Source organism: Phocoena sinus, chromosome 1 (genome assembly GCF_008692025.1).
Source record: "Phocoena sinus isolate mPhoSin1 chromosome 1, mPhoSin1.pri, whole genome shotgun sequence".
Taxonomy (NCBI): Eukaryota; Metazoa; Chordata; class Mammalia; order Artiodactyla; family Phocoenidae; genus Phocoena; species Phocoena sinus.
The window spans coordinates 176,842,040-176,867,544 of record NC_045763.1 but is presented as its reverse complement, the minus strand read 5'-3'; the positions used below and the strand labels follow the sequence as shown (position 1 = coordinate 176,867,544).

The window sequence follows — 25,505 nt, the reverse complement described above, 5'->3', positions numbered from 1 at the left end:
ATCTATCTATCTCTATCTGTCTATCATCTATCATGTATTAGACCTTAGTATGAGGGTATGCAGAACCTCAGTGGCAGCACTGATGTTATCTTGTAGTCAGAACGTTTACATCTTCTTTTTAGTCCTCGACTTAAAAACTTTTTACTTTCCTTAGTTATGTCTTTCGTTTTAATCTATTTTAAATCCTTCTGGGAATAGGAGGGATATAAGTCATTTGACACATAAAAGTAATTGTGTAAGAATTAAGCATTACACTTCTTAATATAAATTTGGGTTTGCTCAGTTAGCATGCAGAGCAACAACAATTGTGACTATTTTAGAATGCTAATCAATAGAACATTTTCTTAAGGCTTATTTGATTATACTATTGAATTCTGCTCACACATATAAATACTTTATAATTCATGAGGCAGACTTTATTCTTATACCAAAACAAATAGAGCCAACATTTATCATCTGTTTATCTCTGAATGCATCATTCCCCTTATCGTTTAGAATAATCTTGGGAGATAGAAAATATCCTTAGGAAAATTGAGAGAAAATTGAACAGCGTGTCTTTGAGCTCAGGGTTCCACAGTTTGTTGCATTACATTTTAAATGGAGCCAAGATTATTCACTATTTATACCTTTGTTGTTAGACAGAGATTGCTTTCTATCATCATTTGTTCAGAAACAGAAGACATCTGGTAGTAGATTGTGCTGAAATCATTTGGCTGGGAAAAAAAGGAAAAAAGTATCCGTTTAACAGCCTGCCAGATGGTTGACAAAGAATGCCTTCACTAATTTGTGGGACAATTATTCTTAAGTACTGGGCTGTTCCTGAGAACAAAATGCTCAAATGAGCAGAGAGCTGCAGACAAAAAATGTAGTCATACTGTAATGATTCCATAGGCGTTACCCAACTTTTCATTCCTCGATTGATTCGCTTTAGAGCACAGGTTTTCTGAGTGAAGAGAGAGTGGAGTACGTTGGGTTTCAAATCCAATATCTTGATAATACTATATTGTTAACTAAATTTTAAGCATCGAATCCTTCCCAGTTTTCACACTTACCTGAAAGGGAATGTGATCTAAGATTGACACAAGCACATGGTTATCCAGAGCAGACAAAGTCCCTTTTAGTATACTTTGAGCTTGATCATAGTCTCCATGTGCATCTTCGGCTGATGCTATCTTTTTATCCTCCCTGGATTAATTTAAAAGTGAGAATCCTGTTATGGATAAGAAGCGCTCTTTTCCTTTGTCTTGCAGGAGCTAGAAAGAAGTACTTTGTTGTTTTTTTTTTGAAAGCCTTAATTCTAGATATTGTTTGCTGGGTTTTCTACCCTCCTGGATGTTAGCTGCTCTGGAAGCTTTGCCGGAAAAACCCAGAGCTGTCCTGCCACCTTCTGCATGATGCAAGGCAGAGTCAGGGGCTTTGATGTCAGAGCCAGGGTCCCGTCTTCGTCCTGACAATATTGCTATATGCTCTGGGGAAATGACCTAGTCCCTCTAAATTTCAGTTTCACGTAGGGTTGTCCTTTGAGGATTAAATGAGAAAGTATGTTAACTGTTCGGTAAGTGGTAGCAAGGAGTAATGATGATAATAAATTATCTGCCACCATGATAAACACCATCCTTCCCTGTTTACTTTCTCTATTAAAATGCATAATATTTCTACTAGTAAACCTCTAAATATGGTTTCTCGCTCCTGTCTCTCTTCCATGAACACAGATTTAAGTGTCTATCCTGTCTTTGTCATTAAACACTGTCTGTGTCTATCTCAGCTTAGGCTGCCATAACCAAATACCATGGACTGGGTGGCTTTACAAACAGAAATCTGTGCTTGCTTCGGCAGCACGTATACTAAAATTGGAACGACACAGAGAAGATTAGCATGGCCCCTGCGCAAGGTTGACGTGCAAATTCGTGAAGCGTTCCATATTTTTGAACTGGTTTGTAACTAATCAAGATTAATTAATAATTAATATCAGCACTTCCGCTTTTACCCATGAAATAACATTGTGCCCCACAAACTGACATTTGGGGTTTCAACTGAGAATGTGAGCCTTTTTAAAGCAGGAAAGAAGATGTTGATGTAAAAGAAAGTACAAAATAAGTTGAGCTTTTTTTCTTTATAAATTTAAAAAAACAAAAAAACAACCCCCCCCAAACTCAGAAATTTATTTTCTCATAGTTCTAGAGACTAGATGTCCAAGATCAAGGTGCCACCATGATTGGTTTCTAGTGAAGGCTCCCTCCTTGGGTTGAGAAACTGCCACCTTCTTGCTGTGTCCTCACCAGAGCAAGCTTTCTAGTGTCTCTCCTTATAAGGGCCACTATTCCCAGCATGAGATTCCCACCCTCAGGACCTCTCCTAAACCTAATTACCTCCCAAAGGCCCATTCTCTAATACTGTCATGTTAGGTTGGGCCTCAGCAGGGCCATCCTCCCTTTACTTTGTAAGTTCTCAGTGCCCAGTGCAGTGCTGCCCAGGGGACAGGAAGTCACATTGTACTGTTGCCTAATTAAGTGACCGGTTCAATCTCTGAACTTGTCAGAGTGACACAGGAGCTCCACTAGTGTGAACTGCAGACATGCTAAGTCAGAAAAAACCTAAGGTTCCAGGATCACCTGAAAAACTAGGAGACAGCAGCACCACCACTGTTCTCAGAAAGAATAACACTTTCTCTGGTGGCACTTCAGGGGAAATGATTCCACTCTAGGCAGTAGAGCGTGGTGGTTAAAAACACAGACTACAGAGTTCAGATGGCCTGAGTTTAAATGCCAGCTCTACCACTTCCGAGCTGTGTGAACTTGGGCCTCAATTTTCCCATCTTTAAAGTGAGGATAAGTAGCTTTCTCATAGAGTGGTTGTGAAGATTAAATGATGCACGCACACACACACACACACACACACACACACAGTCTCTCACACTCGGTGAGTGCTTAGAGCAGTCTCTGGCACACAGTAAGTGCTATGTAAATGTAAGCTGTTGTTATTATTCATTTGGGGAGACAGGCCTGTGAATGTGTGTCCCTGTCATCTGCTTTTCTGCATATCTACAGGTGGACCAGAGCCCAGGATACTGATGCCAGCATGACTCCCACTGATTAAGCACATTCCTTTTTTTTTTAAATTGAAGTATAATTGATTTACAATATTGTGTTAATTTCTGCTGTACTGCAAAGTGATTCAGTTATACATATATACATTCTTTTTTATATTCTTGTCCATTATGGTTTATCACAGGATATTGAATATAGTTCCCTGTGCTATACAGTAGGACTTTGTTGTTCATCCATCCTATATATGCTAGTTTGCATCTACTAATCCCAAACTCCCACTCCTTCCTTCCCCACACTCCTCCCCCTCGGCAACCACAGGTCTGTTCTCTATGTCTGTGAGTCTGTTTCTGTTTCATAGATAGCTTCCTTTGTGTCATATTTTAGATTCCACATATAAGTGATATCATATGGTATTTGTCTTTCTCTTTCTGACTTACTTCACTTAGTTCGAGAATCTCTAGGTCTGTCCATGTTACTGCAAATGGCATTATTTCATTCTTTTTTCATGGATGAGTAGTATTCTCTTGTATATATGTACCACACCTTCTTTATCCATTCATCTGTCAGTGGACATTTAGGTTGTTTCCATGTCTTGGCTATTGGGAATAGAAGCATATTCCATTCGTGAGCATCTCTCATCTTCAGCCTCTTCGGACAAATGAAAAGGAGTTAGTATTCATCTCTAGGCTCTCGGATTAAAACGAATGCGTGTTTTTCTGTTTTACTTGTCTGTGAAGTGCTGAGGGGCATACACACAATTAAGGAATTTATCCAGGGGATGATACTGGATTCCAATTTATCCTACTTTTATGAGTTTTGCCTTTTTTCTTTCTTTTTCAAGAATCTATACAGCCAAGCCGATTTTAGTTATTGATGAAAATACATACTGTTGTCATTTTAGGTTGCTAGTCAACACACTATGGTCATTTACTTGCAAATGTAAAATTTAGGGATGGGGAAAAAAAGAGTTTGATCTGGACTATTACAAAAGTCTGTGTTTTATTGACCTCAGCTCTAATTTTGCAGTGAATATGTAGATGACTAAGAAAGTGGAACTAAATGATGTTTGCCATTCCATGTGGTTTTTCCAGTTGAGAAGTGGCCCAGCAGAATCTGTGCATTGTGTGATTATGTTTTTAATAACAATAGCTATCTTTCATTGAACACGAAATGTACCTTTTGTTGATAAATAGTTGTCATGTGCAAGGCATTTTATATATACATGTATGTTGTTTTTGAAAAAGACATTTTAGCCATGCCAGGGTATCTGCTTAGGATGTAGGAAGTAGACTTTACCCCTTTTCTCTTATATCTATTGGAGTTTCGTTGCTACCCTAGGAGCAGAGGGAGAAACCCTCCATTATGAATCCATCTGTAACCATAAATTTGCATAGAAGTAGAGGAGTTTCCTCTGAGGAAAGGGGCCCATAATGATGCCTTTCTTTTGGAATCCAAAGTTGTTAAACATTTTAAATTAACTTACGTAGCCTTCATTTTTTCTTGCCTGCAGGGAAGAGCAGTGACACTCTTGAGAGTGAATCCATCGCTACCAGAGTATATGTGTCTAGTGGGTGAGGTTCTGTCTCAGGGCTGGAGGCTAAAGGGAAGCTCTGGTTGTGAGACCGTGAATTAGCTGACCTTGGAAGCACATAATTCCAGTCCAAACACTCTCACCAAGAGCAGTGTGTGTGTTATTGAATAAGAGACCTTATCCCATTTGGCACCCAGGCCAGTGTTGTCATGGAGTGCTCTTGTCTGAGCTTGTCTTTTAAACAAGGTGCTGCATTTATCAAACCTTAAGGAATGATGGCAGTCTAAGGATGTTGCTAGGAGTTGTACCCCAGCTGTGATGGAGGCACCCAGCACCCCAGTTTCAGTGACTGTGGCACCAAAGGCAACAGGAGCTGTTGGTCTTTAATCTTTAAGAGGAAGAGTGCTCTCATTCTTACTTGGGTTAACGTTTTGGGCACGTTAACATTTCGGAAGAGGGTCAGGCATGTGATTGTGTGGTCCCTTATGCGGAGTTTGGCCAGCCTCAATTCTCAGTCATGAAGCTACAATGACCCAGGGATCTGCTGGAGCAGTGACATGGCATTTACCGATCAATAGGCCATGAAGAATTGGACAAATTATTGATATTTTGACATATTTGTTGTAGGTTGTCAGTATACAGTATTTTCCTCAATTTTATGATTGTTTCAATTCAGTAACATTTAAGTATCATAACTGAGGTAAAGGAGAAACAGCTTTGATTGATTTAGTGCCAGAACAATTATGATGTTGAAATTAAACTGATGTTCCCTAAGAGAATGATTGCCTGGGTAAGCACACCTCTCATATTGTCTATTTATTAAGACACAGAGTGCTCTTTGAAACATTTAAAAATGCATTACACCCAGCAAACAGAAGTTCAGGACCAGATGGCTTCACTGATGAATTCTAACAAACATTTAAAGAAGAATTAATACTAATCCTTCTCAAACTCTTCTAAAAAATAGAAGAGAAGGGAACATTTTCAAACTCATTTTTCAAGGCCAGCATTACCCTGACAGCAAAACTAGACACTACAAGAAAATAAAATTATAGGCCAATATCCCTGATGAACATTGATGCAGGAAAATCCTCAACAAAATATCAGCAAACTGAATTCGACAGTACATTAAAAGGATCATACACTATGATCAAATTGGATTTATTCCAGGGACACAAGGATGGTTCAACATCTTCAAATCAGTGTGATATACCACATTAACAAAATGAAGGATAAAAATCATATTGGGCTCGTCAAAAAGTTTGTAACATCTTACAGAAAAACCCAAATGAACTTTTTGGCCAACCCAATACAGTTATCACCATAGATGCAGAAAAAGCATTTGACAAAATTCAACATCCATTCATGACAAAAATTCTCAACAAAGAGGTATAGAAGTAATGTACCTCAGCATAATAAAGACCACATATAACAAGCCCACAGGTAACATCATACTCAATAGTGAAAAGCTGAGAGTATTTCCTCTAAGATCAGGAACAAGACAAGAATGGTCACTCTTACTACTTTTATTCAACATAATATTGGAAGCCGTACCACAGCAATTAGACAAGAAACAGAGGTAGAAGTCATCCAGATTGGAAAGGAAGAAGTAAAACGGTCTCTCTTTGTAGCTGACATGGTATTATACATAGAAAACCCTAAAGACGCCACCAAAAAACCTGTTGGAACTAATAAACAAATTTGGTAAAGTTGGAAGATACAAAATCAATATACAAAAATTAGTTTCATTTCTAAATGCTAATAACGAACTATCAAAGAGAAATTAAGAAATCAGTCCCATTTACAATTGCATCAAAAAGAATAAAATACTGGGTATAAAGTTAACCAAGGAAACATAAGACACCAATGAAAGAAATTGGAGGAGACACACATAAATGAAAAGATACTCTGTGTCCATGGATTGGAAGAATTAATATTGTTAAAATGCCCATACTGCCCAAAGTAATCTACAGATTCAGTGCAATCCCCCTCAAAATTCCAATGACATTTTTCACAGAAATAGGACTAAGAACCCCCAAATTTGTGTGGAACCACAAAAGACCCTGAATAGCTAAAGTAATCTTGAAAGAGAACAAACTTGGACATATCACGCTCCCTGATTTCAAACTATAACACAAACCTACAGTAATCTAAACAGTATGGTACTGGCACAAAAATAGACACATAGATCAATGGAACAGAACAGAGAGCCCAGAAATAGACCCATGCCTGTATGGTCAACTAATTTATAACAAAGCACCCAAGGATATACAGTGGGAAAAGGACAGTCTCTTCAATAAACGGTGTTGGGAAAACTGAACAGCCACATGCAAAAGCATGAAACTGGACCACTATGTTACCCCTGTTGACCTGAAACAAATAACTGCCAGATATTGCTCTAGCAAAGATGGGTTTATTTGGGATCACAAGAGAATTGTAATTTGGCTTCTGCAACCATGGCGAGCCATATGCAAGTCCCCGCACAGCAAGGGAGGAAGAACACTTTTATAGAAGGGAAAAGGAAGTAGGGAGGGTGATGGTAAACAAAGAGTTCATGGCTTTTCACTGGCTGAGTCCTGCCAGGAAAGAATAGGGGTCTTACTTCCTGTTGGGCTCTGCTATCATTGCGGGCCATGAGAGCTCCCCATGCTAGTCTCCCAACTCTATTTAATTGAGGTTTCTGTTTATTCATTTTGTATACTCCATACACAAAACTGAACTCGAAATAAAGACTTGAATGTAAGACCTGAAACCATAAAACTTCTAGAAGAAAACATAGGGGATAGGCTCCTTGGCATCTGTCTTGACAATGAGTTTTTTGGATTTGACACCCAAAGCAAAGGTAACAAAAGCAAAGGTAAACAAGTGGTACTACATCAAACTAAAAAGCTTCTATACAGCAAAGGAAACCATCAACAAAATGAAAAGACAACCTACTGAATGAGAGAAAAGAATTACAAATCATACATCTGATAAGCTAATATCCAAAATATACAAAGAACTTATACAACTCAATAGCAAAAAACAACAACAACAACAAGCCCCCCCAAACCCAGACAATCTGATTTTAAGAAGGGCAGAGGACTCAAGTAGACATTTTCCCAAAGAAGACATGCAGATGGACAACAGTTACATGAAAAAGAACTCAATATCACTAATCATCAGGGAAATGCAAATCAAAACAACAATGAAATATCACTTCTCACATGTTAGAACGGCTATTTTCAAAAAGAGAAGAAGTAGCAAATGTTGACAAGGGCTTGGATAAAAGGGAAACTTTGCACTGTTGGTGGGAATGTAAATTGGTGCAGCCACTGGTGGAAAACAGTATGGAGCTTCCTCAAAAAACTAAAAATGGTACTACCATATGACCCAGCAATCCCACTTCTGGGTATTTATCCAAAGGAAACAAAACATTAACGCAAAAACATCTGTACCTCCCTATTCATTGCAGCGTTACTTATAATAGCCAACACATGGAAACAACGTGATTGTCCATTGGTGGGTGAATAAATAAAGAGAATAATGGAAAATTATTATTTAGCCATAAAAAAGAAGGAAATCCTGCCATTTTGACAATATGAATAGGGGCCTTGAGGACTCCTAAATGAAATGAATCACACAGAACAAGATACCGTAAGATCTCATGTATATGTGGAATCTAAAAACAAACAAAAACTCTGAACTCACAGATACGGAGATTGGTAGTTGCCGGAGGTGGGGTGGAGGGATGGGTGAAATAGGAGTAGGTGGTCAAACTTCCAGTTATCAGATAAATAAATCCTGTAATTTACAGCACGGTGACTATAGTTAACAATACTATATTATATATCAAGATTTGGAGGTTACTAACTATGCATTGTTATGGATGTTAACTAAATTTATTTAGGTAATCATTTCCCAAAATGTACATATATCAAATCATTATCAAATCATTAGGTTGTATACCTAAAACCAATACAATGCTATGAGACAATTATATCTCAATTTAAAAAAATCCACGTGCCATCTCTCCAACCTCTTGCTCCCTTTCCAAGGCTGGTGACAAATAGCAATTGTTGCTGGCTCAAAGCTAAAGAGAAATTGTAAAAACTATTTCATGACCTTGGGATCAATTGATAAGTTTGAAAATCATGCTAGGAAAGAAGTCATTCCCTTTTTGGAGCTTAACAGTAGACTCTGATACAGAGTCTTCTGTCCTGACTTTTTAATTAGAACCGGAACCTAGGGTAAGTAACCACCACTTCCTCATTTGTAAAATGGGTTTTCTTGTTACCACCCTTTACTTACTTTATAAGGATTTCCTAAGGAGTCACTAGACTGCTATTCAAACGAAAGAAAGCTGGAAAAGTTTCAGGAGAGGAGTTCCATGTAATTATTACAAGCATCTTTCTGAATCCTACTGTGCTTGTTGCATTGAAAAAATGCATCACAAATATTGATTTAGGATACCACTTATAATAAAGCTGTTTAATCTTTGAGAAGAGCATAGAGTGCGCCCATTCTACCAATACGATTGAGCCTCACGAAGCATCCTGTTGGCCCGGAGTAGACAGACGATGATGGCATCACTCTTGTCCCTGAGTTCCCCACGGCGGAACGCTTAAGTTGTTTGCTTGTTGAAATAACAAAATCTAAATCAGTTAAAATGTAGTGCAGATTTGACCTCCTCTGGTTTGCGAACTTAACCACATAGAACATAACCTGAGCTGGATCTTAGACACCATGGTTTTTATGGCAAGACTTGTAGGATAGAAATGAAAAAGATACATGTACCTAACTAAGTAAAGCAAACAACCTAATTGTCAGCTGGCAGTAACTGGTGTTTCAAACCTAGTTGTGTTCTTTTGTGTCTACTGAGCCCATGATAATTTGACAAATGATTGTAGTAGAATATATATTAATTCCAGTCTCTCTTTATGGCCACATGTATTGAAACAATTGAAAGTCTTAAACATTTGTCTCTTTGGAAATAAACTGAAACAACCTAGTGTCAGATAGTGGAGAGAAATGTCCATTTTACCTTTCGGCATCTTAGCATGCATGCAGCTGAGAGGGGTCCTGGCCGGGGACTGAGCTCCACGAGAGGAGCTGCAGCCCTGACCTCTGTCTGACATACACCATGCATCCCTGTTCCTCTGTATAACCTGCTTGGTGAGGAATCATTCGGTAACAACACTTATTTACTTAACACATAATTTTGAGCACCTGTAACGTGCCAGTCACTGTCACAGACGCCAGGGAGCACAGTGAAGGGAAGTCCGCGCCTTCACATGCGGTGAGACAGACACTAAGGCGGTCAACTCATAATGAACCGTCAGGTGGCCCTAATGCTATGAAAGAAAGTAAAGCTACTTAAAAGAATAGAGAACCATACAGGGTGCTGTTATGGATCAGGGGTCAGGAACGTTCTCTCTGTGATGGGGACGTCTGAGCAGAACAGTGGAGGACGGGAAGGGACAGCATGGCCACCTGGGGACACGGCATTCCAGGCAGAAGGGGCAGCAAGCGCAAGGCTGGTGTTTGGTGAGTTTGAAGAAATGCCAGGAGGTGCCTGTGGTGAAGGCAGAGTGATGTTGGTCTTAATCATCCTCATGAAAGTAACGACGAGAAAGAACTGTATTCTCTCAAACCCAAGTTATGTCCACAGGTCCATTTCCTTTTATCTATTTATGTATTTGTTTTAAAGCTGTGAGTAGGCAGTTTGATGAGGGACCAGCATTGCACTGTTTCGGGCATTTTGCTAGTGATGTCATGTGGGCAAGCTCCTGGAATGTTCAGACCAACCCCATTGTTACCCTCATCTCTCCACGCATTCGGAAGGACCGAGGTGTGGAAGCTTTACATGACTTCCCAGAGCTGGCGGCTGTCGGAGCCAGGATCTGCCCAGGCAGCCTGATTGCAAGGGCGGTGCCCGGGCCCCTCAGAGCTGGCTTCACACCAGGCCCCTGTGAGCCTGAGACCTTCAACTCTGCACTGTTTAGATTCCTTCTTGGAATATGGGAAAAGGGACGCTTTGGGCCACAGCCTGAAAACGGATGCGGGGCACAGTTTCCAGCCTTGGTAATAATTTTGCTGGGGGCTTATTCTACATATCTTTCCCTGTGGGGAATTAAATGATCCCTCTTAGGGGAAGAAGTGTATAGCTTTCTGCAGCAAAAACTCTGGCTGCAACTCTCTGTTATATGTATGGGAAAGGGCTGTGATATAAATTAATACCAGCTTGAATACACTTTGGACCGTTTGTTGTCAGAGTTGGAGGAATAAACTTCATTGGTCAGAGTATGCCCCAAGGTGTGGGCACAGCAGACTGGGGTCCGGAAGCCATCCTTCTGCAGGGAGGATAAACAAACAGTACTGGCAGAGATCAAGGGTTGTCATGAATAGGTTCCTGAATCTCAGAGCAGAAGTGAAGCTCAAAGAATGGTCCAGCTCTCTTAACATTAGATCAAGGCTGGTTCAGAAAAGTTAGCTGCCAGGAATTAAAAATACACTGTGCTTATGATAAAATGCCTGCTGTTGAAAGCTGACATTATGGGCACCTGCTGGTGAGATCAAGATTTTTGGTGCCTGTCAGCCCTGTGGAGGGAATGACAGGAATGGTCTAGGAGAGCTAGATGTCCTATGCCGACAGGTCCTCTCTCTGGTCCTTACAATGTCTGAGGCAGAAGCTCTGATTTTGAGTGTTCACATCACTGCCTGACTGGACATTGGAGGGTATTTTCAGATAGCACTCTGTTATTTCTGAGGAAAGATGCCTTATTTGAGACATCTTTTTAAGTGCCGTGGTTGTTTTATTTTCCCTCAAAGGAAATAATTAAAATCCACTCTATTTTTGAATCTGGAGTGCCATTGGAAGTCACATTCACTGATTTTGGCAAGCATTCTCCTACTGTTAGGAGTTTCCATTTGCTTACTTGGTACTTTTTGACATGAGAAACAGGAAAAGATTTGGTATTAAGTAAAAGTGTTCTTGAGTCACGTGTAGAGCAGTAAGGAGCATACATTTCAGAAAGCGAAGACTTTGTAACTGGGCCTGACTTGCTTACAATAGATAATAAACGACACAATTCAGGGCAAACAAATACCAAAGATGAGGCATGTTCGGTTTTAGCGCATAACAAAGAGCTTTCTTCATATCAGTGATTTGAGGAAGCCTGTGTCTGGCTTCTTGTCTATTACTTTATAGGCACCACCAAAGCTGAGAAGATAAACCAGATACTGATTACAAGCGATACTTCCAGATATTAATCACAAGGGACTTTACTTATAGATCATTTGAGTTATTTTTCCGATATTGATTTGGAAATAGTGATGGTATTAATTCAACATTTTTATTGTTATGTTATGTTACTTTGCCTATTAAATGCCTCTAACATTTTGGCTTAATGTATTCAAAGATTAATTATGATAAATTCCAGGAAGCTGAAAAGATGACTAGTTTCCATCTTGATTATGGTCTCTGGTGTTGAAACAGAAACTTGAGAAGTTAGTTTTACAAAAGAGAATAAATAAAAATATTAATCATCTTCTAAGTATTCGATTGGAAATTATATCAAATATTAATGAGACCCTTCCATTAATTAAAACATTCTTATTATTTTTGAATTATCAGATTTCATAAGATTAACAAAAAGTTTTCTATACATTTTCTTTGTTAAAAATGGGTAAATAATAACTTCTTAGAAAGTCTTGTTGTTGTTGTTCCCTCTCACATATTTGGCAAACTCAATCACCGGTATAAATAGACATGTAAAAATAAATAAGAAAGACTTCTGGGTAGCCAAGTACAGTAACACAAAATCCACATGCCCAGACTAAAGTCCTCTTACTCATGGGTAAGTGCTCTGGCTGTCATTTACAGGCATTTTCTTTCCATTTTACACTCAGAACTATGCTTCTCTTTTTTATCCATCCCTCAGAAGATTAGAAATGGGAAATCAAAGCAGAGAGGAAAGAGAGGTGACAGAGGCAGGTACAGTACCTTCAGTAAAAAAGCAATACCTGAGAGCTAAGTGGGAAGGAAAGGCAAAATGATAGTAATATTATTAATATCTATTTGTGATGATATGTATAGATCTGCCTGCACATCTGTGATGATTTTAGGTGTCAACTTGACTGTGTTTTTTTTAATCCTGTTTTGTGTATTACTCTGTGATTACCTTTTTAAGCTAGTGAATTAATTTTTCTGAGCTTTACAATTCATGTAAAAAAGCAATATTGGGGGGACTTGGGGAATGGTTAAAAAGGATATAATGATTGCAAAAGTGCACTATAAAATAACACACAGGAAGTATAGAATTTTGAAAATATAACAATTGACTGGTCTGTGGTGGAAAGTTGCCATGACTTCAGGTGTTTATACAGGTATGATTTAATCTTCCCAAGATGGAGTTTCACCATCTATATTTAGCATTTTTCTTCCTGGCAAGGATTTTAGAATGTTGTCACTCACTTTATTTTCAAAATAAGATATTAGTACTTCATGTTCTAAAATCCTTCCAGGATAGGAATCTCTCCAGGTAGAGGAAGTATTTAGCTGTAAATAATAGATGTATTCATCCCCAGCCAAGTATGTGGATTTTGGCTAAAATGCACCCATGTGTCTATTAATAAAGTTATATTATGGTAGATCCCTGATATGTGACTTCTAGCATACTGCTTTATAAGTAGTTAGGAAAAAAACAAAACAAAAAAAACTTTACTTAAATATCCAGGGGGTAAATTTCCACTGGAAAATAAATTTCTCAGGATAAACTTTAAAACTACGTTTAATTAGGGTTAAAAAAAACTAAAAAAATACTACATAGTGATTCCTCTAGGTATTTAGACTGGCAGAGTAAACCTTTCTTGCTTTGAAGACCAAATAGTTCAGTTGGTTTTAGCATGGTGCCAAGAAAATCGAGTGTGAATTTAGCCCAGGCCGGCCAGTTAGCTCTGTAATCCTACAGAATGACATTTTTCAAGTGCCTGTTATTGCTTTAGCAGGAACCAGGTAAGAAATGGAGACAGATTTGCAAAATTCTTCCTCCTCCTCTTTTTGGGAAACTAAATATAGCATGTTGAAAAGAGGTCACAGATTTCATCTTTGTACATGACAGGGTATTTTTCAGTATGTGAATTATAACATTTCCCATTAGAAGTTTAAATGTCCACTTGAAACATTTTTTAAGCCTCTTTAATATCCTTGAATCTACAAAAAGTTGGACTTCAGGTGGAATTAAGTTCTGCGTAATTTAATTAAGTTACTTTATATAGCTAAAATTATTTTACATTATTCAAATGATAGTAGCTAAATAAGTTATAGAACTTAAATATAGAAATTGTATAAAATATATGTTGATAAAATTGATAATTTGATTAAAATGTAACCTCATTTAGATAGAATTAACTGAATACATCCCCTGAGCACTGATACTGGAGAAGATTTAATGCTGCACTAGAGGAGATATTTGCCCAATGGATGACCCATCTTCAACTCAATCATTAATCTGAAAGTAATAGTTTTCTTCCTGGAAAACAACATTAGCTCTCTTTCCTTCGTAGGGAACTGAATAAAGTACTCTTTCTTTCCTTTGGCACAGAGAGTAGTTGCCTCACCCAGAGCTCAGAATGCCATGTAAACAGAGGAAGAGGTTTAGCCCATGTAAACCTCTGGGATAGCTTGGAAAGCATGCAGCTGACATTTTGCAAAGCTTGTTGGAGAAACATTCCCTCCTCAGCTGTACGGCAAGGTGGCTGAGTATACAGCTTGGAATTAGACATTTCTGCATCTGAATTTCCAGTCCACCATCTCCCGTCTGTGTGACTTTAGAATTCACACAGTAACCGCCCGTAAGCCTCAGTTTCTTCAACTACACAGTGGAGGTAAAAATGTCTACCTTGCAATGTTCTGTAAATACGATATGAGATAATAAATGTAATAGATTTAACAAAATGATTAGCAGGTTTTGAGTAGTCGTTATGAGTAAACATTATTAGAATGTAATAATCTCACACTTGAACTTTCAGCACATGAAAAATTAGACTGAAAATAAAGATCCTTGCGCTCAGTAAACCAACATTCCATGATAGAATAGGATGGCACAAAAGTGGTGAAGTATTCATTAAGGAAAAAGAAGATGCTAGTAAGAGAGAACTCCAGACCAGAATGGAGACTATTCTCTCAGCCATACTAAAGTGTTTTACCAGTTCCACTGTGAGAAAGTCATGCAAGTTTATTCAGAACCTCATTTTTATCCATTGAATACTTATCATCAATACTATGCATGGATACCATTTATTTGCTTAATGCATTCTAAGATATAGTAATATCTCTATACATATCCATATACATCTTACTCAGACTAGGGGTTGTTCATTCTTTGCATTCTCAAATAAGGTTTTGGTTATCTCATAAAGTGCCAAAAAATTTTTTAAATGAAACTTTTGGAATGATTGTACATAGATAACTGAACTAGATGGACCCTACTGACCAGTACAGTCAGGCTCCCTTTGCTAAGAGGGAGAAAACTGACGAGCAGCTTGAGTAGCTTAAACACCACAGACTTGGAGTCAGATATGCCTGAGTTTGGGTTCTTCATTTTCCACTTAGGAAGTTAGACAATATTCTCAAATTCCCTGAGATTTGATTTTCCTCTCTATAAACTGAATATAACTACCCCCAACAGCAGTTGTGAAGATTAGAAAAGGCCATATTATTTAAAAAGAGACTTTCTTTGGGGAGAGGTGTCTGGTTGTGTTGTAACATTGCAAAGTGTTTGATGTAAGAATAGAGAAAAAGGGAAAGAAAAGAAGTGAGATGATCAGTGACATAGTTTATGTTTATTTACAAAAAGTAGATAGTTCACAGACACATATGTATGTTTTCCTGATGTATTTATTTCAGTTTGGGAAATTTTTTTTGCACTGTTAAAGACTTGAGATAAAACAGATGTGGAGATATAAGGTGTTTTAATAAAATGTTGTCAAATGTTTATCTCATTTCTATTTTAGGGAAAACTGTAAAATCTTCCTTACATATTATAAATTATCCAATTTAAAAACTATCCAGGTAGAACTACTTTTAAGTGATTTAACCTACATGGATAATGTGTGCACAGATATATCACTGCATTTTCACAGTGCATTTGTTATAAGTCCTATTACGTTTATTAAGCCTTGCTGAGAACAGCCACTGTTCGCCTAACTTTGTATTTTGCCAACATTTGCTTTTATAATGTTCTTGATGTAATATGATAGGGTTTGTTTTTAGAAAATTAGGAGAGTTAAAAATAATTTTTTTAGCTAGTAGTTCACAAAAAATTATTACCTGTACTTTTTCCTAGTACAGTTTCATAGATTGCCACATAAATGGACACTCCCACATGAATTTTTTAAAGAACTCTATCTTCTATGGGTCTTGATCTTTTGAGAATTGTAGAACAGCTCGTACTCTATATTAATCCACATGAACAATATTTTAGCCAGTCTAACTGCTTGTGATTTCTGTGACTATTTAAAGAATGACTTTTGTATATTGTGGTTTAATAGTTTAATTCTGTTAACAGGAACCAATTAAGTTGCAAATTTTGGTACCAGAATCTCTCTCTCTCTCTCTCTCTCTGCTTTAGAGTGTAAAACTTCTCCAGAAAAGGAAGAAGTCAGGTCACTATGGACATAAAGAGTGGAAGTTTTTATTTATATAAGGATAACTTCTGTTTAATATTAAGGTAGAGCTTTCAAAGTCTATTCTTACAGGACCTGGCGGGTACTATAAATGAAAAAAGTAGGAGTGGGAAGCTCTAAGATAACCAGAGCTGTGGGGGACCATGTGGATCCAGAAACTGCATTCCCATGGGTCAGACAAATTACTTCTGAGATCTTCACGTGGTTTTTGAGGTGCTTGTAGATATCTTGTCTTAAAGCGTGGGTCACATTTGATTAGGAGGGCAGAGAAGGTCAATTCTAAGACTGGGGCCAACTGTAAACAAAGTGGGTCCCAGTCTTAGAACTGACCTAGACATCCTATAATACACAGTCCCTCCCCCTCTAGGAGAATTATCTAGTCCGAAATGTCAGTAGTGCCGAGGTTGAGAAACCCTGCTCTAGATGAATGTGTGTGGTGGGAAACAGGGAAAGAGAAGACGTTATATCCTGCAATTTACGGTCAAATGCTTCAGCATATAAAGTGCTAATTAATTTAATCTATACTCTAAGGTCGACATTTCAGATACCATAGTCAGGAATACGCACGTTAGGAGTGGTTAGTCGGTGTATGAAAGTCTCTAAACAGAGGCCCCAGGGCCAGAGGCCCAGGCAGGCAGAGAGCTTCACTGTCTTTATTTCAACTAATATCAGTTGCCTTATTAATTTTTATAGTTGATGTTAGCGATTATTTTATAATCCATGCAATGAGGGCTGATCAGTCTAGAAACGTTGTACAGGCATGGCAGCTGGGGCACAAACAAGGCACAGAGATCCCACTGACCACGTGCTGTGGACGACACGCTGGGCTCAGGTTATAAACCTGCCCTGGGCTCAGTTGTTAAGCAGAGGATACTGCTGCTCAGCCCTGACCAGGTGAGTTGCATCCTGCCATTAGAAGAGTGTAGAGGGTGAGGAAAGTGGGAAGATGCTGGTCAAAGGGTACGGACTTCTAGTTATAAGACGAATAAGTTCTGAGGACCTAGTGTACAGCATGGTGAATTTAGTTAACAGTACCCTATTATGTACTTGAAAGTTGCTAAGAGAGTAGATCTTAAATGTTCTCACCCCAAAAAAGAAATGGTAATTATATGATGTGAGGGAGGTATTTGCTAACACGATGGTGGTAATCATTTTGTAATATATAAGTGTATCAAATCAACCTGTTGTACACCTTAAACTTACACAGTGTTGCATGTCAGTTATATCTCAGTAAAGCCGGGGAAAGAAAGAATGGTGTAGAATCTGCTTTAGGTAAATTTTCTATACAGAATGCTGTTGGAACATGAGAAAGGATAGAGAGATGGGCCTCTACCAGGCTTACAGAACAGGTGGCATGGTTGTTTTAGGGTCACATCACCATTTGCATCGGTGGCAGAAGCAGGTTTCAGTCTTGCTTTCATTTTGGTGTAACTCTGAGTGATAGAGGGAGAGAAGATCTATAGCTTTAACTCCCTCTAGCCATTGGTTTCTACTGAAAACTACCAAAAAGAATCCATGGTGTGTTAACAATGCGTTTAAGTTGTTTTAGCAGAGTCAGGTTACAGGAAACCTTGAGAGTGAGGCACAAGAATGTGTTCAAGCCAGGAACTTGATGTGATGGGAGGTTGCACGTAGGGGATAATTAATTACTAATGTCTAAAATGAAGAAGGGGAAAAATTGATGGTAAGAAAACCAGTGGGAAAGCTCTTAAAATAATGACATGAGGTGTCAGGTGATGAGAGTTAAGATTCTGTTGGAATCAGCAGCAGTTGAGAAGAGACAAAACCAGTGAGACACATGAAGGCATGAATAATAATAGCTAAAATGTATAGTTCTCTGTTTTTTAGTTACCATGCTTACCCCTTTTCATGCATTATGTTACTTAAACCTCGGAACAGCTCTAAGATTCTAGACATTATCGTTACCCCCATTTTTAGGTGAGAAAAGTCAAGCACAAGAGTTTAAGTGACTTCCTTAGGGTTACAGCATTAGTAAGTGATGGGCCAGATCATTTGGGATTAGCACAGGTTTGCCAGGTGAGCCTCGTGTGGTGGTGCCTGTTTCCAAAATGGGTCTGTAGGAATGGAGCCAGTTTCCATAGGGAAGGGAAGAGGGTACATGTGGGCTCACCAGACCTGAGAGGGCAGAAGGTAGTAGGAGTTGTTGGCTCCTGGAAGATCTGCCAGAGGACCCGTCAAAACTGAGCCAGAATAGACACAGCCCAAGTGATAATTTCACGAAGTTAAAGTGTCCGGTGTTCCTGGACCTGCGTGGGTTTCTTGAGTAGATTTATTTAACGTTCAGTGCTTCAGTGATTCTAGATTGCAGCTGCTGATGAAGTTTGGTTTACGAGTTAGACCCTTTGTACTCCAGAGACTTGTGTCAAGAAAACATCTAGTCATGATTCTTAAACATGCGTATATGATACTCATACCTACTAAGAGGCAACATTTACTAAAACCAGAGCATGGCTTTCTCCTGATTGTAATCCCAGACCATTTGGGTTAACTAGAACTCATAGTTTCTAGATTATTGTCTTGATAGCTTCTATTCCTTGATTTAATGCTTGACATCACAAACTCAGAGGGAGAGTCTGTCTTCCTTAGAATTTTAGGAAAGACAACAGGTTAATCTATAATCTATATATATTTATAGATTAAATTACTTAATCTGTAGATCCTTGCAAATTCAGAATGGGAAAAAGGAGTAAACCACTCCATCCCACCTTTCATCCTCAGGTCCAAGCACTGAGAAGCCAGTGGATATTCTCAGGGATACTTCCTGTATTGTCTTGGAGACTTTGCTAGGCATTTTACAAAGAACACTTTATTATATTTTTCTCACGAATGACCCCCTCTTCTTTTCACTTCCCTAGCAACCTACACTTCTTTGAAAGATTTGATCCATGCAGTATCTTTTTGAAGCTTATTTTTCTTGCAGGACTAGAAGCTTCTTGAAGCTAGGGAACCTGTTCACAATACATATGTCTGACATGTTGCAGGAACTGAGAATTTAAACAAATTCCAGTTCCTGTGTTAAATGATACTGGGACCAAGCAAAATGTATTATTTTTGTTTCGCTCCAGGAAGCTAAGACCACAGGCCAACTAACATGGTTATCGTATGAACACGAATAGCTTGCTCCTCAAACTGCTTCGAAAACAGCTTGCTTGTCAGCCCTCACCTCGAGACCTCACTTTACTGTGGCCGCCAATCCCAAGTCACTCTGTCCTTAATTCTACCCAATCCCAGCGGCTTCTCTGCTTTTCAAAATGACCTTGAAATCTCTTGGCGCGGGTCCTATAACCCTGTAAGTAACCGTCCTTAATTTTCTCCCTTTGGTGATTCTAAGATTTTGTCAAGGTAGTGTTCTTACTTGCTGCAGTAAATTTAGGAAAATTCTCTTCTTTGGATCAGTAAGTGTTTTTGGTTGTCTTCATGGGGGCTTTCAGCTGAGCTAACAAATCTTTATTCAATGGGCAAGAAGTAACTACTGACATTTCCACTTAAGGGATGTGCATGCTAAAGCTCAGAAAAGTGAAGTACTTAATTAAAGTAGGTGGACTGTGGGTTCAAATTCATTCAGTATTTCTGCAAAGCACTATTTGCACATGGCACTTTTCAGTTTTCTTTCTTCCATCAAGGTTGCCTTGAAGTTGTTTGAACCTGATTCAGCCTAGGTTCCTGGGGGGGAAAGAAAGAGGACGAAGTGTGATTGTACCCTGTGCACCGTCTTGACCACCTCCTTTGTGGGGAGGACCTAGACTTGGGGTGTGCCTGTTCTAGCAGTTTGTATGGGAGACATGAGATATTGAAGAGCTCATGTGTCCAACGAGAATATGTAACGTAGACAACGATGAAGAGGGGGTAGAATGAAGCCCCTCGGGAACACTTTCTCAGCAGGGGTGATCTTTCTCCCAAGGGGTGAAAACAGGTTCTTGGGGGATCAAGAAAATCTTAGATGTTACAGGTCTGTGGCCCTATAAAAGGCCACAGTACATAACCAGGTATGGTGTTTCTGAGGTATTAAACTTTCATGGGGAGGGGACGATTAGGAAAAAAAAATCTAAAGGGGGGCTGATAAAAAAAAACATTGAGAAACACACCTCTAGTGATAGTTTCTTCTAGATGGCCATGATTCAAAACCCCTCACACGCAGTTCAAAGATTTCAAAGCTCAGAGTGGAGCTGGTGCAGCCACTCGTGGACTCACAAAAGGCATTTAGTTGTTTAAAAATAAGCAACATGATGTAAAAAGCACTCTTAAGTAGAAAGAAAGAAAAGTACATATGGTGGCTGGGATCTCTTAGTACCTCCGTAGGCTTGGTTCTTGTATGTTATCAATTCAGAAACTAAAGTGTGTGTGTGTGTGTGTGTGTGTGTGTGTGTGTGTGTGTGTGTGTGTGTGTGAGAGAGAGAGAGAGAGACAGAGAGAGAGAGAGAGAGAGACAGAGAGAGAGAGAGACAGAGAGACAGAGAGAGACCAACTTTACTGAGACAGAGGGCTCTGAAAACTTAGGGTCCCCTAACATGAAATTCACTTGGTTAAGAGATTGTGGGGATCTAGCATCACTTTGGCAAATTGCATAGCAAGCTACAAATGAAGCAAGTCATTGGAGACCACAGTTTCCTTGCCCTGGAAAAATATGACAAGCCCTGATATTTACTGTCCTCTATCACATTAGCAAGATGTACCAGTCAAAACTAATCAGTCACAGCTGCTGGAAAGCAAGTAATTAACATGTCTCATTATATTATTCATCCCCTCAGCTCACAGAGAGTGGATAATGGGGTCTCTGTGTGCTACTTGACTGTTTGCATTTAATTTGAATTGTAATCAGAAAAGTCTCAAGAATTCTTAACACATTAGATGGCAGAAGATACTAGCCTGAGCTTATTGACACAGGATCTACTCATTTCTTTGTAAATAATCAGAGTTTACAGGAAATATTAGGTAATGAAATAGATACTGTCTACATAAACATAATTTAATAAAATAAAATTATCATGAAAACTGGTCCTTCGAACACTTTGACATTGTGCAGGTGTGATATCAGAGAGAAGACTTAGTCTGGAATGTAATGAAGACCATAGTAATCTGGGTTTTTATGAGGTTATTTTGCTTTTTCTACAGTGCTAGATGGCCCATTAGAAGAGTGGAAGCAATGTAAACTAATAGGCCGATGCTCGTCACTCTTCAATTTGCAGACTAACAATTAACTGTGTTTCATGCCTTTCAGGTGACAGTATTGAATGATTGCACTCTCTAGGCAGCTGTGTGCTCCCATTTACAGAAAACAGAATGGGAGCAATAACAAAAGATGTGTGTTTGTGGACATTTATTGAAGGCTTGTAATAGGCTGGTCAGTTTATGAGATACCTCACATATGTTACTGAGAGTAATATAATCTTCATAGCAACTCTGTGAAGTAACTTTTATCCACAAATACTACTTTTATTTTGTTTTAGGGTAATTTTCGGTTCACAGCAAAATTGAGAGGAAGGTACAGAGATTTCCCGTATGCGCCCTGTGCCCACACATGCACAGCCTCCACCACTATCAGCATGCCCCACCAGATGGTGCATCTGTTACAACTGGTGAACCTACACTGACACATCAGAATCACCCAGAGTCTGCAGTTTACATTACAGTTCACTGCTGGTGTTACACATTCTATGGATTTGGATGCTGTATGATAGGATAATGCCACATGTCATTAAACAGAGTATTTTCAGTGTCCTAAAAGTCCTCTGTGCTCCGCCTATTCATCCCTCCTTCTTCCCCCAACCCCTGGCAACCACTAATCTTTTTACTGTCTCCATAGTTTTATCTTTTCCAAAATGTAATATGGTTGGAATCATACAGTATAAAGCGTTTTCGGATTGGCTTCTTTCACTTGGTCATATGCACTTAAGGTTCCTCCATGTCTTTTCATGGCTTGAGAGCTCATTTCTTTTTAGCCCTGAGTAATGTTCCATCGTGTGGATGTACCACAGTTTACCCATTCACCTACTGAAGGACATGTTGATTGCTTCCAAGTTTTGGTAGTTATGAATAAAGCTGCTATAAACCTCTGTGTGCAGGTTTTTGTATGGACATAAGTTTTTACTAATGCTGCTTTTAATCCCTAACCTTTCTCCTCATCAGCCCTACTTCATGCATTTTGCAGTTGCATTTTTGGACCATTGCATTGTTGAGAAGTTTGCAAAATGACCAACTGAGTATATATTAAAAACTATTCTTAGTGTGTGTTATTTATTTATTGTAGGCTCCTATTAGATAGAACCTCCCAAGAACTTATTTTAAAATATATACTTTGTATATTATAATGTATATTAAAATAACATGTTAGGGATTGACAAGTGTTGTGAAGAATAATAAGGTTCAGGGGAAGAGAAAGAGGTGGTGATGATAATAATGTTACTTTGTGTAGCGTGATCAGAGAATGTCTCCCTAAGGCATTTGAGCAGAGAACTGAACTGAGAGTGTTCCAGGCCCAGCGATTAGCAAGTGAAAATGCCTCGGGGTAGAGGGAGAAGAGGATGATGAGTTCATAGAAGAGCAGAGAGACCCCATGTCTGGAGTAGAGGGAAGGGTGATGGGTTTTTGCTGGAGGTGTTAGAGCAGCAGAGAATGGTAGCAGGAAGATTAGTTAGGCTTGATGGTGAGGTATCGGTGGATCTATTAGTCCATGGCAAGGATTTGGGGCATTTTCCTTGAGTGCTATTGAAATCACTGGAGAATTTTGAAGAGTGACATAATCTGATTTTTAAAAGAATACTCTGGTGTGTGTGTGTGTCGGGGAAAATAATGGAAATGGAGAGGTCGAAACTCTAAGGCCAGCTAAGGGTCTACTGCAGTAGTCCAGGCACAGTGTGCCAGTGGCTTGGTCAAAGTAGTGGCTCAACAGGATTCAGAGTATAGTTCAAAGGCAGAGATGACCAGATTGACTGATGCATTGCATGTAGGCTGTGACGGAAAGAGCAGAGTTCAGGAAGATTCCAAGGGTCGGGGCCTAAATTTATGGCCCATGAATTGCACTGATGATGGTTGCCGTGGGCGCTCAGAGGTGAGAGAGTGTTCTAACCCTGGATGATCATGAAGGACTTTGGGAAAACATGGTGGGATTTGAACTGGATATTGAGGGAGGAACAGGGTTTGTTTAAAGCCAAGAGGAAGGGGGCAGGAATTTTAGGCCAGTGAAACAAACCTGGGACACGGACAAGTTGAGAACTGGGAAAAGGCGGTGGTGTTTCCTGAGGGGAGGGAATTGGGGAGGAATAGAGTTTGGAGGAAATCAAGAGTTAATTCTTGGAACTATTAGTTTTGAAATGTCTTATTAGACTCCCTAACTATTTAGAGGTCCCTTAATATTTCATCCTCCTTCATGTGTGATAGTTCTTTGTCTGTAGGAAGCAATATCCTGGGAACAGATAGTATGGTACTCAGAGCACTTTACAGTCTCTTTGTCTTCATCTTCTTCAGTTAGGTTTCACTTGCAGATGATTTCACCAATTCCAGATCCAATTAGGAGGTTTTATAAAAAAACACTTTTCTCTCTCACAGTGATTTAGTTGACAATAATTATTTTATTCCATGTTGAACTTTTTAACTGCCTAGTTTTTCAGAATTATCACTAGTTCTGATATTTAGAAACCTTTGTGTAATATTTATCATTATTTATTGCAGAGTTCTGGTTCATTAGGTTTTCTATTAATGTGATTTACTGTTGTTTTCCCTGAAAATTTATGTCACTTCATTAAAGCCATGAAGCACCCTTAACACCATCCACTTCTTACTTCTGGAGACCATTGCAGAGGGCCTTCCCATTGCTCTCAGATGATCTAGATACTGGAATGGAGATTGGCTTTTAATAAAGAATACATTTCCTAAAACCATGACATCAAAAAACAGATAATAAAATGTTGTCCATCTGAGGAAGTCCTAGATGTGGATTCCTACAACTAGAAATTTAACATTGAAGATTAAACTAAGTTACAGTTTTTCCACTTCTAGCTGTGTGGCTTAGAGCAAATGACTTAACACTTCTCAGGACTCTAAAGTCTGTCTTATCTGCTAAACAATAAAGGTAATAATGGAACGAAATTCATAAGTTTATGTGAGAGTTAAAGGAGATAATCCACATGAAGTGATTTGCGTAGCACCCGGCACATAGTAGATGCTTAATAAATTATTATTATTATTACTGTTATTGTTGTTACTGTAATCATCATCGCCAAAGATAAAATACCATATCAAATGTGCTTTTAGCATTTATGCCTTTCAACCCACTGATGTGGTCTCTGGTGGATACAAAGGTGGAAAACATATTTAGTTCCCTCCAAAAATTTATACTCTAGTTGCAGAAATAAGAGTACTATTCTTGAAAAGAATATGATAATAAAAATTTTAAGAAGTAGTTCAATAAAGATAAAAATTATGGCAAAATGGCACAAGATTTACGGCCCATGGATTTCATTGATAATGGTTGCTGTGGGCATTCAGAGGTGAGAGACAGATGGCTTTCTAGCCGGGGTGTTCATGAAGGACTTTGGGAAAACATAGTGGGATTTAAACTGGATATTGAGGGAGGCACAGGATTTATTTAAAGCCAAGAGAAAAGGGGCAGATATTTCACGCCGGTGAAATCTAACAGGGAAAAGTGTGGAACTGAGAAGACCCAAGTGTGTTTATGGAAACAGTATTTATAAGAGAGCTAAGATTTCAGTCAAAGTAAAGCAGATTTTTCTGATGAGTTGTTTGCTAAAGTTCTATTGGCAAAATAAAGTATAAAAACTAGAAAGCGAAGGGAATAGATATAACTATAAGACATAAACTTGAATTAAAATTTTCCATGCTAAAGACAAAAAGTTTGGAAAATTTCAGGAAAGAGTGATTCTATTAGAGACCTCCTTATTAGAGACCCCTTTATTTATTTTTCTAACAGCATAAACATTATGCTTGGGTTTTCAAGACAGCCTTTGAAAGTAGGAAAAGTCTGTGCTTGCAAATAAAAATCTTTTAAGATCTTTGGCATCACTACGAGTTTCAGGTCTTTATTTTGGAACTCAAAAGCCAAGACTTTGACCATTTGCTTTTCGTGCTCTTTCTGCTTCCTTGAGCTGCTGCTGTTTGCTGCCGACAAAATAGGAGAACATGAAAGTAAAAATGTGTTTTTAAAAATTGAGATGCAGTTGACATATAACATTAGTTTCAGGTGTACAATATAAAGATTTGATATTTGTTTATATCGTGAAATG

The 25,505-nt window shown here is 38.7% G+C and overlaps 1 protein-coding gene and 1 non-coding gene across 5 annotated transcripts in view; both read left to right on the top strand.

The window, feature by feature from the left end:
* The window catches only part of LOC116750941, a 300,839-nt gene that overhangs the window by 85,437 nt on the left and 189,897 nt on the right, over nt 1-25,505 (top strand). The gene's annotated exons all lie outside the window — the stretch shown is intronic.
* LOC116745738 lies at nt 1,821-1,927 on the top strand. Its single transcript, XR_004347543.1, has one exon. It is a non-coding gene; the product is annotated as a U6 spliceosomal RNA (small nuclear RNA).